Raw genomic sequence first — 14,072 nt, forward strand, 5'->3', positions numbered from 1 at the left:
TACGCCCACTATGGGGAGGGGCAGGCCCTCTCTTTCTTCGACCTACTTTCTGGTTGGCTGGGATGTTGGTGTGAAGGTATCCATCCTGGACCACGTGGGTTCAAGGATGCAGAACTACACAATAGAAGGCATCTGGGCCTCTGAGCTTTGAGCTGCCATACCAGTCCTGGACTGCTTACTCCCAGACCATTAGCTGAGAGAGGAAAAACCGATTGAGTTTAAACCATTATTATTTTGTGTCTCTGTCAAAGCAGTCAAGACTTGATCCTAAATCAGTGTGACTTTGGATTTCAGTAGAATAGAGTCAGTTTTAGTTGAGAACATTGCTTTTTTATTGCAATTCATCTGTTTCAACAGGTAGCATGACTCTTCTCAGAGCTCTATAGCTTTCATGTAGGGTGTTGCTTTTTGGGGTGTACATAGAAAAAGAAAGCCCTGTGAAATTGGGCCTCTGCTAAAATAGAGTAGAGATCTGGAATTTTTATTTAGACTCAGAAATCCTGCCCAGAACTGTCACTTACTCCAAACGCTGCCATATTTCTCTGGCACTCCCCGTGATTGATGTCTATAAGAGCAGGAGTACTTTCTCAGACACAACTATAGTGTTTAAATTTGTTGCTAGGACATCCATGGAATTTCCATATTCTATCCCAGGAAAGAAATCTAATTTTTCTTTGATGCTACATTCTTCTTTAGCCAGAAATACAAGGCAACCGCTGTTTGCTGTAGCATTTTGGCAGAACTCTGAAGCGTGGCCTGGATCTGGGAACCCACGATCCAAGAATAAGGCACCATTTACGTACAAAATTATTGAATTTGGGTAGAAACTAGGCTCAGCTATGCTTGTGAAGCCACTGTCTTGCAGGGTCAAAAAGAGCTTATTTTTCAAGTAAGTGTGTTTCACTGTTTACTGGCGACTACCAAAATAATTATTTCCTGTGTGGGTCACTGGGAGTGAGGTAATTCCAAAGAAAATGTTCCATTGTGCTTACTGGGCTGGGCAGTGCTACAACTCCAGACATTCCCTTAAAGCAGCAGTAACCATGTTGAATGATAAAATCTTGTTCATATACCCCTAGGAGGGAGATTCATTTTCTAATTAATATTTGCAGGACCTTGAAAGAGATGGCAAGTATAAATGTACACACACACACACACACACACACACACACACACGAACATATCTCTGGTGCCCTTATGCTGATTCATTTAAGTAGTTTTATAGATGTTTTACAAAGAGAATGTCTATATGAACCAAGATAATGCTCTCTACTCCTTTCTTTTTTTAAAATTTATTTTTTATTTTTGAGACAGAGAGCATAAGTAAGGGAGGGGAAGAGAGAGAGGGACAGAGGATCGATCCCAAGTAGGCTCCACTGATAGCAGAGAGCCTGACACGGGGCTTGAACCCGTGAACCATGAGATCATGACCTGAGCCGAAGTCAGATGCTCAACTGACAGAGCCACCCATGTGGCCCATCTGCTCCTTTCTATGTAAAAGTTGAAACTTACTTTGTAAAGTAGTTAATGGTTTACCTGTCTTGAGGGCATGCTTCATTTGCCTGTGTCTTCCTAGCCCACATTAACAGGCCCATCACTGAGTGCAATGCTCATTAGTCATCTGTGGATGAACGTATGGCTTGTAAAGGAAGTGAATTTCAGGGAGGGGACTACTATTCTAAAACTGATGTCCCTGGAACTATGACACTGAGATAAGAGAGTTTTTCAGAAGGAGTTCCTGGCCAGCTAGAATTGGCGTATTCCTAAGGCACCAAAATCTATGGTTCCAGAGATTAAACAATTCTGTACTTCCTACTACCATATTCCCCGGGTTGAGAGAAATAAGGCACGGAATTATCCACACCAGTTGTTAGATACTGGCATAGCAGGTACAGTGAACTGTGGCAGCCAGATCAATAGGTGATAGACAATCGAACTAGGCTGGATGGACTACTACTAAATTTTTTGTTGCGTTCCTATTATGTGCTGAGATACAGAGGTGAAGAAGCCAGATGTGGTCCTTGCCCTTAAGAAGTTTAGCTTCTAATGGAAGAGATGGACAAAAGTACAAATATATAAAATAACTATAAACTGTGAGCATTTAAAAAAGTAAGCTGGATATTGAGGTAGGGAATAAAAGAAGTACCTAATTTAAATATGGCAGCCAGAAATGACTGTCAGGAGGAGAAGCAAGCCTCCAGAAGAGCCAAGGGGAAGAAGATTCCAGGAGAAAGCTCAAGTGAAGTCCTGCTGCCTAGAAGAAACTGGTGTTTCAGAGGATTAAAAACAACACTCATGGGTCTGCAGCAGAGGGAGGGAGGGAGGGAGTGTGCTCTGACAGAAATTCTCCAAGAATTTTTTGATTTACTGTCAAGGACAGACTATCAAATGGAAGATGTGGAGTGCCTGCAGTGGTCAGGGGGCTTGATGTTATCATGCAGAGCAAGAGGTCTGAGCCTGAGTGTGGTCCTTTCACTGTATATTGAAAGTCTCAGCACTGTATGTCTCACCCTGTTGAGGGACAGTGAGTAGAATGGAATGTTGGAATTCATCTAAAATGCAGGAGAAAAACAAGCACAGGTGGAACGGTCGAGCTTGTGATTCTGGCCCAGTATCAGGACCACATGAGAAAACCATGGTTGGGAGTGGCCATCTGTGCCTGGTCAGGCATGGAATTGGAGGCTGAAGAGCATACTGATATTGAGGTCTCTAATGTTATTCACACTTTCTGCTCCTTGACCTTTCAGGATATAAGACATCTGGGATGTGTCCTTTATGAATGTCATTAAGATGCTGCCAGATTCCAGCTGAGGCTGAAGAGCATGTGTGTGTGTGTGTGTGTGTGTGTGTGTGTGTGCGCGCACTGTGTGCACCCCACAGGTTGGTGGATGGGCTGGCTTGTTCTGGGATTTTAACCAGGAGTCTGATGTAATCTCGGGCAGGAGAGAAATTACATCTTCGTTTTCACTAACCCCTGAAACTTAGCATTGCAACAATATACTTAGGCCACAAATCACAGTAATTTTAGCAGTACTCATGACTTTGTCATCAGTAGAAATCACATGATTAAGAGAGGGGTTTTTAGGCTTTTGGACCACCAATGGGTCCTTGACACAAAAAAGTTAAGAACTGTCAGATGTCATGGACACAGTCTCGACAGTTGGATGTAATAGGAATGTTGGGGACAGAATGTCCACACGTCCTCTTGCATATCAAGCCATGTGAAGTAAATACTGAGGCAAGACTTACTCATCAACCCCATGTTTGTGCAAATGCATACATATTTTTATTCAGCTTGTGGATCAATTCAGAGACTGAGTTTCTGAGAAATAAAAAGAGAGGGATTAATCAAGGGAGACTTAGAGAGAAAGAGAGAGAGGAGGGAAAGTGCCCACAATCTTGGGTACAAAGACTGCATTTCCATCAACGTTTCTTAAGTAGACGGCTGGAAAAAAGCACACATAATCTTGCAACTCCGACCTCCTGGAGGAAGGCCATTCAGTCAGCCTGAGTCTTCCCCATTTCCTCGGGCTGTAGACCCAGGGTCCTCAGAGGTGACACCGCAAGAGTGCATGATGCAGATTGTTAGCCAGTCTGCCACCCCCCGTGGCTTAGCCACCCAACAGGTGCTATTTTTAGGAAGTCTAATTTCTCAGCAGGGACGTAACACCAAAAGCCCTGAGAAGTCAGCCTGGTTTCCCAAAAGTCTGAGGTGGCACCCAGAGAGAAGAAATCCTTTCATGCCCCTCTGCTGAAATTAAAATATTTCTTTTTTTTTTTTAATTAAAAAAATTTTTTTTAACGTTTATTTATTTTTGGGACAGAGAGAGACAGAGCATGAACGGGGGAGGGGCAGAGAGAGAGGGAGACACAGAATCGGAAGCAGGCTCCAGGCTCTGAGCCATCAGCCCAGAGCCCGACGCAGGGCTCGAACTCACGGACCGCGAGATCATGACCTGAGCCGAAGTCGGACGCTTAACCTACTGAGCCACCCAGGCGCCCCGAAATTAAAATATTTCTATTTCTGCACCCTGAGGCGATGGAGACAAAAAGGAAAAGGAGATGTTTGTTCACTTTTTCAGAGATTTCAGAAACCGGATTTAAAGCTTACGAGGCCATTCACTTGCTCCCAGCCTCCGCCCTCCACCCCACAAACTGAATGATGGTTTCTGAACGTGCCTCTTCTGTTGATTCGTGGTCTAGTGGAAGCTCTTTCTAAAGGGACGGTTTAATGAGATGATGGTTTAATTGAGAAGAGCAAGGAATCAGAGAATTCAACTCTCCCAGGATCAGTCTCAGAGCAGCAACAGAGCGGTTCGGTTCTTTTCTGCTACTAGTAGTCTTCTCATCTGTAAAATGACCCAGTAGCCAGGGCTGCTCCCCATGGCTTCTATGAGATAATGTGTGTAAATTGAAAGGTGCCTGGTCAATGGCCATTAATCTGGAACTGCTTTCACTTCCGTTTCCCTAGATGAATGTGCCAATCTCAAAGAAGTGCCCTCCTTTTTAATTAATGCTAGGTATTAGATTATGATCTAGGCCTATTTCCTATCACCTCTTTCCTTTTCCCCCTACAAATTATCCCATCTTACCTCTTCAGTCTTTCTGCAGTATCTTCCTTGTTGGATCATGAAAACATGCTTACCTCTCTGTATCTTCTACCTTAAACAGACCCTCCTCCTGACCTCACATCTCCCTCTGGCTCCTGCTGCCTCCTGTCCGCATGATTGGGACCCATCTGCCTGCAGAGAACAGTGTTCTGCTCTGGCCCCAGTGGTAGCTTAGTGGTAAAGACTCTGCTCCTGTAGGTGGGGCCTCTGGTTTTCTAGCAATGACCTAACTTGGTGGGGTGGGGGGGGGGGTAAATCTGCCTAATTCTGGGGAGCCTGTTGTGGCTGCCCATCTTAGCCACATTCTCTGGTAGTACTCTTACCAGTGATATTTGCGTCTTCACCAAAGCCTGACTCCTTTGTCTTTTTCAGTCTTACTTGATTTAAAACCGTATTAGCAAGTAGAAGGGAATAATTTGTTAACCTCCTCCAACCCCAACAATGTAAAAATGCCAAGATTTAAGGGACAGATGGGGGAAGAGTAGCCTGCAATCTGATCTGTGTTCATGGCTTTACTATAATCCCAGTCAGGGAGCCACAGAGAGCCATTCCTATCCTTCCCCTGGCCCTTCCCATGCTCCTACTGAAATCCTGGTCACCACCGTGATTCAGGCAGCTGATATCAATCAGTTGGAACTGATGTAAGAAATTAAACCTATCTGACAGCCTGGATCTAGCATGCTTATGTTCCTAAACCTGTGTCAGCAGCCCAGACCTGCATGCTGACCCATATTGTTCTCAGTGCAAAGAGCAAACTTCTTACCATGGCATGACTGCCCTGAATGCCTGTCACTTCCCGTGCCTTTCCACAGTGTTCTTTCTGCTCCAGCCACACTGAGCTCCTTATGGTTCCTTAAACAAGCCATGAACTTTCAGGGTTTTTCCTAGAAGGAAGTTCCCATTCTTCCCCATTGCTGATTGGGCCAATTTTGCTTATCCTCCAAACTGTAGCATCCCTGCCCAGAGAAGTTTCTCTAAGCAAGTTAGGGGCTTCCTCTTCAGTGTTTCTTCCAGACTTGAGTCTCGCCTGGACTCTCAGCACGTAGAACAAGGCCTTCTCTATTGTGGGCACCAAACATGGGTTTATTGGGTGAACACGTGCCTTTTCAAGGTCACTACAGACTTCCTAGTGTTGTTTGTTCTGTTTTGAAGCCCACTAAATAATTCCCATTTCTCTACAAAAGTCCTATTTGGCATAGCAAAGCTGGATAAACTTCACACAATGAACAGCAGCATGAGAAATCAGAATTGTTTAGGTTCTTGACATGGATGAGACTTCCCTGTGTTTCCAATATTGATTCTGGCCCCTCAATGAAGAGAATGATGAGTTAGCTTTTAGTCACTTCAAATCTGAGCAGCCTAATATATCTATGTATCTATATCATCTATATCTATATCTAATCACCTATCATATAACAGAAACTAAACAAACCAGTTTAGTCTGAAATTTTCCTCAAGACTGTGTATGAAAGACATACACACTATGGTGTAAATGGATGTTTCTGGATGGATTCTTCCCTTTTTTTTTAAGTTTATTTATTTATTTATTTTGAGAGAGAGAAAGTGTGAGTTGGGGAGGGGCAGGGAGAGAGAATCCCAAGCAGGCTCTGCACTGAGTGCAGAGCCCGATGTGGGGCTTGAATTCCTGAACCGTGAGATCATGACCCAAGTTGAAGTCGGACGCTTAACTGACTGAGCCACCCAGGTGACTTGGATGGATTCATAAATACTACATTTGTCTGGACCTTGCCTCAGACCATAGCCTTGCTCTCAACAATTCTATGTGTTACTCAGTGCTACCAAGAGAAGTGTAGTCACCATCTGTCACCGTATAACATTCTTGATCCCTTACTGTTAGGCTTCTTGTTATAGTCTTTTCTTCTCATGTTTCCTTTTTCCCTTCCATAATTTCTAGGAGAAAACATAAAATCTTCATTTTTATCATCAGTACATATGGAAGGTTAGTAAATGTGTGTGAGTGTATAAGATGTGGGGGTATAGTGACTTAGAAGGGAAAAATCCTACTTTTTCTAAAACTTAAAGGAAAAAATAGAACTTAAAAACTTGGAGTTCTTTTAGCTTATTTCTATATCTGGCACATAGGAAGTACTTAATAAACATTTGCTACAATTGTTCTTTTAATTTTAATATTATTAGTATAATAGGATCCAGTACTTGAAAGCAGGTTGTTTTTACACCAAAGCATGTGTAGGGAATATACTCTCCTGGCCCTACACTCTCCATAGGAAGTAGAGATTGTATATATTCTCTGGAGTTCATCCAAGCTACTTTTGGGACAAACAGGATCATGTATTTGGAACAGAGGTCAACAGCTGCTACTCCTCTGTGGCATTCCGGAGATGTGGACAGATGTATTCACATTGACCTTCCCTATTCTGTGAGTGTGGGAACCAGTGGGAAGGGGTAGGGGGAGGGGAGATACTGTAGCAGGGAGGGTGGGAAGGTTCCCTTGGGGCCCAGTAATATGAGAGACCACTGAAAATAATGTTGAAGTGAATAGCTCTATTTCCTGGAGGTTCTGGGCTAAAAACATGTTAGGGGGATGAAGGCCCTTAAATTTTTTCTAAAATGAGGAAAACCAGGCATGACAGTTTTCCCAAGGCCAGGACAAGAGTGCACTTCCTGAAGAGGTCAGAGGTTTCCTCCTTACCATTCCACTGATTGCACAGTAGGGAATAGAAGAGGGTCAAAACAGGTTTAATACAAGACGTGGAGTGAAATACATTCCTTACTTTGCTCTCCCAACCCCAGTCATATTTAATTAACATTCCTGTTACCAGGAAATATCCAAATATCCCAGTGGCTTCAAAAACTTAAAAATTCAGCCTGACTCAAGGTCCTTGGTACCTTTGTGTAATGCCAGAAATAAGGCAGACAGCTGGTCTTCTATAAGACTGAAAGAATGTGGCTCCATGAGGCTGTTAGATTTTCTGAATAATAGGATTTGAGAAAAGCACAGTAGACTTCCCTCCTAATAATACCTTTAGGTCCTAAAACCTGTAAGTTTACATGGTCGTAATGGGTTAGCCAGAATCTGGTTGTTGGTAATCTTTCTCAAACTTTCATGATGGTGATCGATATTTTCTGTACTTGCCACTCTTCTTTTTCCCCCAGATTACCAAGTGAATGAACCTGTTTTCATGAAAACACCTTTTCCTAAAGCTGAGATTAGCATTGCCTAAGCTCACCATGTATCTTTGCTGATGGGACACAGATTCCTGGTTTCGTCAGGGTGGATTCCTTTACTGACGATGTCAAAACTCTACACATATTATTTCTTCCTCTCGACTGGGTCAGCAGAAAAGTAATGAGAACCACACACTCCTGATTGAAGAAAGACTTTGCAAGTCACAGAGAATTGTCACTGAATCTTTTTTTTTAGGTATAATTAACATACAATGTTATATTAGTTTCAGGTGTACAATATACTGATTCAACAATTTTATGTATTAGTTGCTGCCAAGATAAGTGTAGTCACCATATAACATCATTATTGTACTATTGACTATATTCTTTATGCTGTGCTTTTCATCTCTGTGACTTATTTATTTTATAACTGGAAGTTTGTACGTCTTAATCTCCTTTATCTATTCATTCATCTCCATTCACCTCCCTTTGGGCAATTACCAGTTTGTTCCTCCTGTTTAAGAGTCTTTTTGTCTGTTTCTTTGCTTCTTTATGAAGTTGGTGCTAAAGGTCAGATGTGCCTATAAAAAGATACATTTCTCTCTAAAATCCTTGCTCCTAAACACTGCACTATCAATTACATATTCAAGCTGCTGTTGACCAGAGTTATGTCTGTTTCTACCATGATGTACGGATCCAGACCAAATGGAGCTTATCCCTGGTTTGCTACTTACTGTGTGATTGTGGGTAAATTACTTAAATTCTCTAAGTTTCTGCTTCCTTATCTATAAAATGGAGATATTAATAGTACCCACCTACTAGGGTTGTTGTGGAGATTAGATGAGATAATGTATGTGTAATGCTTAGCTACTAGCAGGAAGTCTCCAGGAAATGTTAGCTCCAGCTTTTTTAATTTTTTTTATTTTTTTAAATGTTTATTTATTTTTGAAAGAGAGAGAGAGAGAAAGAGAGAGAGAGAGAGGGAGAGAGAGAGAAAGCTGGTGAGGGGCAGAGAGAGGGAAACAAGGAATCCAAAGCAGGCTCCAGGCTCTGAGCTGTCAGCACAGAGCCCGATGCAGGGCTTCAACTCACGGACCATGAGATCATGACCTGAACTGAAGTCGGATGCTCAACTGACTGAGCCACCCAGGCACCCCTGTTAGCTCCAGCTTTTACCACTTGGAGTGGTAGACCTGCCTCTCTAAGTGCTCAAAAGGTTTTTAGATAGTTGTTTTTGGCTATTTTTTTACCATATTTTTCATGTAATCCTTGGTAAAACCTCCTAGATGGTTCTTGCAAAAAGATCTTTTTGTAATAGCTCTTTACTCAGTGGGATTAGTCAACAAATATGGCAGTTATTTTTTTGTTTTTCCTTTTTTTAGGCATAATGTTTTTCAAGATTTGGTCCTGCTGGCTTGTGCTAACATGCATGACTTTCTTAATGTCATTGTTGTCTATTTTTTTAAAGTTTTTCATACCAACAGCTGAGGTGATAGTACACAGATCAGAGAGAAAATCTCAGGCTTCATTATTTTCCCACAATCACCATGTGAGCATTTGAACCTCTGTAAGTCAGAGTTTTGGGGAGAATTAGAAACTAAAATGAAAGGCAAGTTTCTTGCTGGAATTTAGATCAAAGAAGATAATATCCTGGTAGGCTTGCTCTATATGAGTTAGAGAGAGCCACAGGGCTTCTCATCGTTGTTTGGGTTGACAACTATAATTCTTTATATTCTTCAGTAATACTTTGTAGTTTATACTGGTATATGTTACTATTAAAGCATTGTGCATCAAGGAAGAATACTATGCTAATTTCTTTTTTTAAACATTATTATTTTTTTAATGTTTTTTTTTTTTTATTTTTGAGAGAGAGAGAGAGACAATGAGAGAGAGAGAGAGGGAAGGGGAGACAAAGGATCTGAAGCACTGGCCCTATGCTGAGAGCATAGAGCCTGATGTGGGGCTTGGGCTCATGAACCCTGAGATTATGACCTAATTGTGACCAAATCATGACCTGAGCTGGAGTCGGAGGCTTAACGACTGAACCACCCAGGCGCCCCTATGCTAATTTCTAAAATAAGAGTTCTGGTGGTGCTCATGCTATGAAGTAAAATCAATCCACATAAATATACCGAACATACATTCAATGATCCATTTTGGTTGATCCAACAAACATCTATTCAGCCTATTATAAATGTGGTGAAATGGAGATTCATGAAATCTGATTTCTATCCTGATGGTGGGAAGAGTTACACATTATGTGAGATATAAACAGCTTATTGAGTGAGGTATTTTCATCTCCATTTTACACATGAGGAATTCAGACTGTGAATTTCTAGGATCATGTAGCTACAAAGTGGCCCAACTGAGGTATTTGACCCCTAAACTCACAGGACTTCAAATCTTAGCCATTGGAATTCAAGATGTGTGATTTTCTCCCTATTCCTACCATTTCTCCAATACCAGCTGGATGTCCTACAGTTCAATTCAGTTCTGACACTGTTTAGTTAGTGTCAGATCCTACAAATTAAGGACTCAGTCCCAGGAGACTTCCTTCACTTCAGATGCCAATTCTAAGTCTCAAGTTGTCCATTTGTACTTCTGTTTGGCTTGCCTGTAAACTGGGTTTCTACGACTCCTTACTTAGGGTCAATAATTTGCTAGAACAGCTCACAGAACTCAGGAAAACACTTACTTACCAGTTTATTATGTAATAAAGGATATGACAGAGGATGCAAATGAATAGCCAGATGAAGAGATATATAAGGTGAGGCCTGGATTCTAAGTTCTGGAGATTCTGTCTCTGTGGATTTAGGGTGCATCACCCTCCTTGCTTGTGATATGTTTACCAGCTCAGAAGCTCCTTGAACCCTGAATTTCAGGGATATTTACAAAGGCTTCATCATATATGCATAACCAATCATTAACTCAATCTCTAACTGTTCTTCCCTCCCCAGAGGATAGGGGCTAAGCTTCTAATCATAGCTTGATCTTTCTGGTGAACTGCCCCCATCCTAAAACTATCCAGGAACCTACCAAAAGTTGCCTCCTTAGAATATAAGATGCTCCTACCACCCAGGAAATTCCACAGGATTTAAGAGCTGTGTGTCAGAAACTAGGGTCAAAGACCCAAATATTAAAACAGAAGATGCTCCTAGCAACTTCATTGATTAGGAAATCACAAGAGTTTTAGGAGCTATTGCCAGGAGCCAAGGACAAAGACCAAAATATATATTACATCACAATCTTACATGCTCTGAGATTCTTTTCTTCCCCCCAGGCTCTTACCCCTAGCCTTATTTCCTATTAGGTTTCAAATAGCCTATATAATTTGGACACTTGTATTATATTTTTTTCTACAAGCCATGTAGTTGGGACTTCAGTATACTTGTTGATTGAGTAAGGTCATTTGTTTCATCACGTTGCATATGTCCTTGCATTTCAAGAGCATGTACGGATTTAAGGAATCTGGAGTTTCTCCAGAAAAGTACATGTGCTGTTTTATGAAACACAGTTGGATTTATATATCCCCAGTGCCGTCTTGGCCCACTAGCTCCTTTCCTCTCCATACTCCAGTCACACAGGTTCTAATAACACATCTTCTTAAATATGCCTTGCAATGGAAACGTAACACGCATTCCCTATTCTTTGGTCCTGAAGGAATTTACAACACTGGGGAGGGTTGAAAGCAGGGAGTCAGTAAAGTGCCGTGGTTAAGGAATAGCGGTTCAAGTTTGAAAGATCTAGGTTCAAATCCTGGCTGCACTGCTTCCTGACACTTCCTAACCCTCTCTCAGGGTCAGTCTTCTCATCTGTGTAATGGGGATAATAATAGCCTCTTCCTTATAGTTTGTGTGAGTATTGAATGAGATCAGGCATGTAAGCTGCTTGGTACATTAGCGCTTGCTACTATTATTGGAAATGCGCTAGAGTCTCAGTACTGTACCCATGTACTGCAATTGGGTCCCTTATTTGACCTCTATCATTTCTACTTCTTAGTATATGTGAATGCTTTTGAATTTCAGGAGGAAATATGAAAGGATTCTAATAAAATGATTTACTTTTTTTGTGTGATACATGTTGAAAACAAGAAGTCAAAGTTTGTGTTTCTTTTTATTCTAAAGAATTAAAACCAAATAAAGTTGGTCAAGTAATAAAATCAAGTACATTTAATTACTTAATTAAGTCATCTATCCTCTCTGGGCTTTAGTCTCCTTTGCAAAATAAAGGCATTAGACCAGATAACTGCACTATTTCTTTCTACTTAATATGATTCTATTAAACACTACCGTAGATACAATATTAACTAGATGCTATACCGTCATCCTTGGTATACTTGAAAATAGTTATTAACTCACATCTTAGCCTTTGTTATCAGTCATTGGAAAGTTTGGGTGGTCTTCGTTTCTACTATACATATTTTTAACCCTGGTAATGAGTTTCAGAGCCTCAAATTCTAGATCTGTGTAGTCTGGTGGCTCCAGAATAGGGGTTATCTTTTAGAGAAGGGTACCTTGCCTTCTATGACTGCTCCTGGAAAGACATCAGGCCCTAGGTAAGATCTAGAGGGTCAGAGCCAGGAATACTGGGTCAAATTCTAGAAGTGAATTTTCTCCAGGACTGGGGACACGACTTCATCATTTACTTTTAGTTCAGAAGTGTAAGTGAACTGCTGCCAAATTGTTCCAAAGTGCAGAGAAATATGTCAGTACAAAAGGGTCACCAAGATCTGTTTGTGAGAAAATTGAAATGAGGACAAAGAGGGTCTGTCCGGAGACAAAATACTTTTGATCTGTCATTTACCAGATGAGGAGGAAGAGACATGAAGACTTTTTCCACTTGTAGCTAGATCATCAAAGATGTTCACAGTAGCATTTAAAAATAGCAAAAAGTTGGTAAGAACATTAAGGGATTTTTTTTTAATGTTCATTTATTTTTGAGAGACTGAGAGAGACAGAGCCTGAGCAGGGGAGGGGCAGAGAAAGAAGGAGACACAGAATCTGAAGCAGGCTCCAGGCCCTGAGCTGTCAGCACAGAGCCCGATGCAGGGCTTGAACCCACGAACGGTGAGATCATGACCTGAGCAGAAGTTGGACACCTAACCGACGGAGCCACCCAGGCATCCCGAACGTTAAGGGATTTTTAAATAATTTATGATATAATCATAGGACGGGATATTATATATCAATTAAAAATTGATGTTTATAAAGAATACTTACATGTCATGGGAAAATGATTATGGTATAACAGATAATAGTATATATCTGTTGAAAATATAAATAAAACATAATATTAAATACATAAAACTCTTAATAGAAAAACCTATGGAAGGCAGTGGACCAGAATACTAACAGTGTTTATATCAGGGTGGTAAGATTATGGATGAGTTTTGTTTTAATAATTATTTTTAATAATTAAAAAGGTAAAATGAATCTTTTAATAAATTTTATATATGAAATATGTCCTTTCACAGAATAAAAAGCAGGACAGGTTATCTTAAAAAAATACATAACAGCCCAAATTAGGGTAGTCATATAAAGCTTAGATTATCAGGAAAGGAGGAGAAAAATTACGAGAAAGGTCTTGAGAAAGCCAGTGAGTGCAAGATCTTGACCTGGATGGCCAGATGAGGAGAGCAGTGTTGGCTCCACCAGTGGGTTGGCCGTATATGCAGAAGGCCTGGCCAGCAGCAGAGGGTTGTGGAAGCATGGTGACTGGTCTTGGGGAGCCTTCTAGAGAGCCTGTGTTCATGCCTCTTATTTAACCTTGAATGGTTCCTTGAGGAACCTAGGGAGATACAAAGGGGCTTTTGGTTACACTAGTGTCATATGTGAAACTTTTTGACTTTCCCGCTGCTCAGGGAACCCTTTCCAGATATTCACTGGGCTGGCACCTGCGTGTGGGGTGTGTTCCTCAAAGTTCTTGGAAGGGAGTTGGGGGAGGCTTGGTATAAACCAAGGCTGGTGTGCTGAATGCTCCACAGAGCTACCTATGTCTAACACAAAAGTTCAATTCCTAATATTTATAACTCCTCCCAACACCGATAGGGATGTTTCCCAAACCCTGTAATTCTTGTTGTCTTTTGGACACAATCTCTACTCATGCTATAAAAAAATCTCTCTGCTGCGGTTGGTTCTCTTCCTCTTTTGAGAATACTTTGTTTGTCTTCCCTTCAATTCTTGGTGGGTTTCAAGCACCTATTCCACAAGCTCTGATACCTGTGTACAGAAAATAATTCTCATCAGCCCATCATAGAGTAACTGACATTCTTTTTCAATGACAAGAAAAGCTTGTCTTTAAAAGAAGAGGAAAAGT

Source organism: Puma concolor, chromosome C1 (assembly GCF_028749965.1).
Source record: "Puma concolor isolate L17-30 chromosome C1, mPumCon1.1.hap2, whole genome shotgun sequence".
NCBI classification, from domain to species: domain Eukaryota; kingdom Metazoa; phylum Chordata; class Mammalia; order Carnivora; family Felidae; genus Puma; species Puma concolor.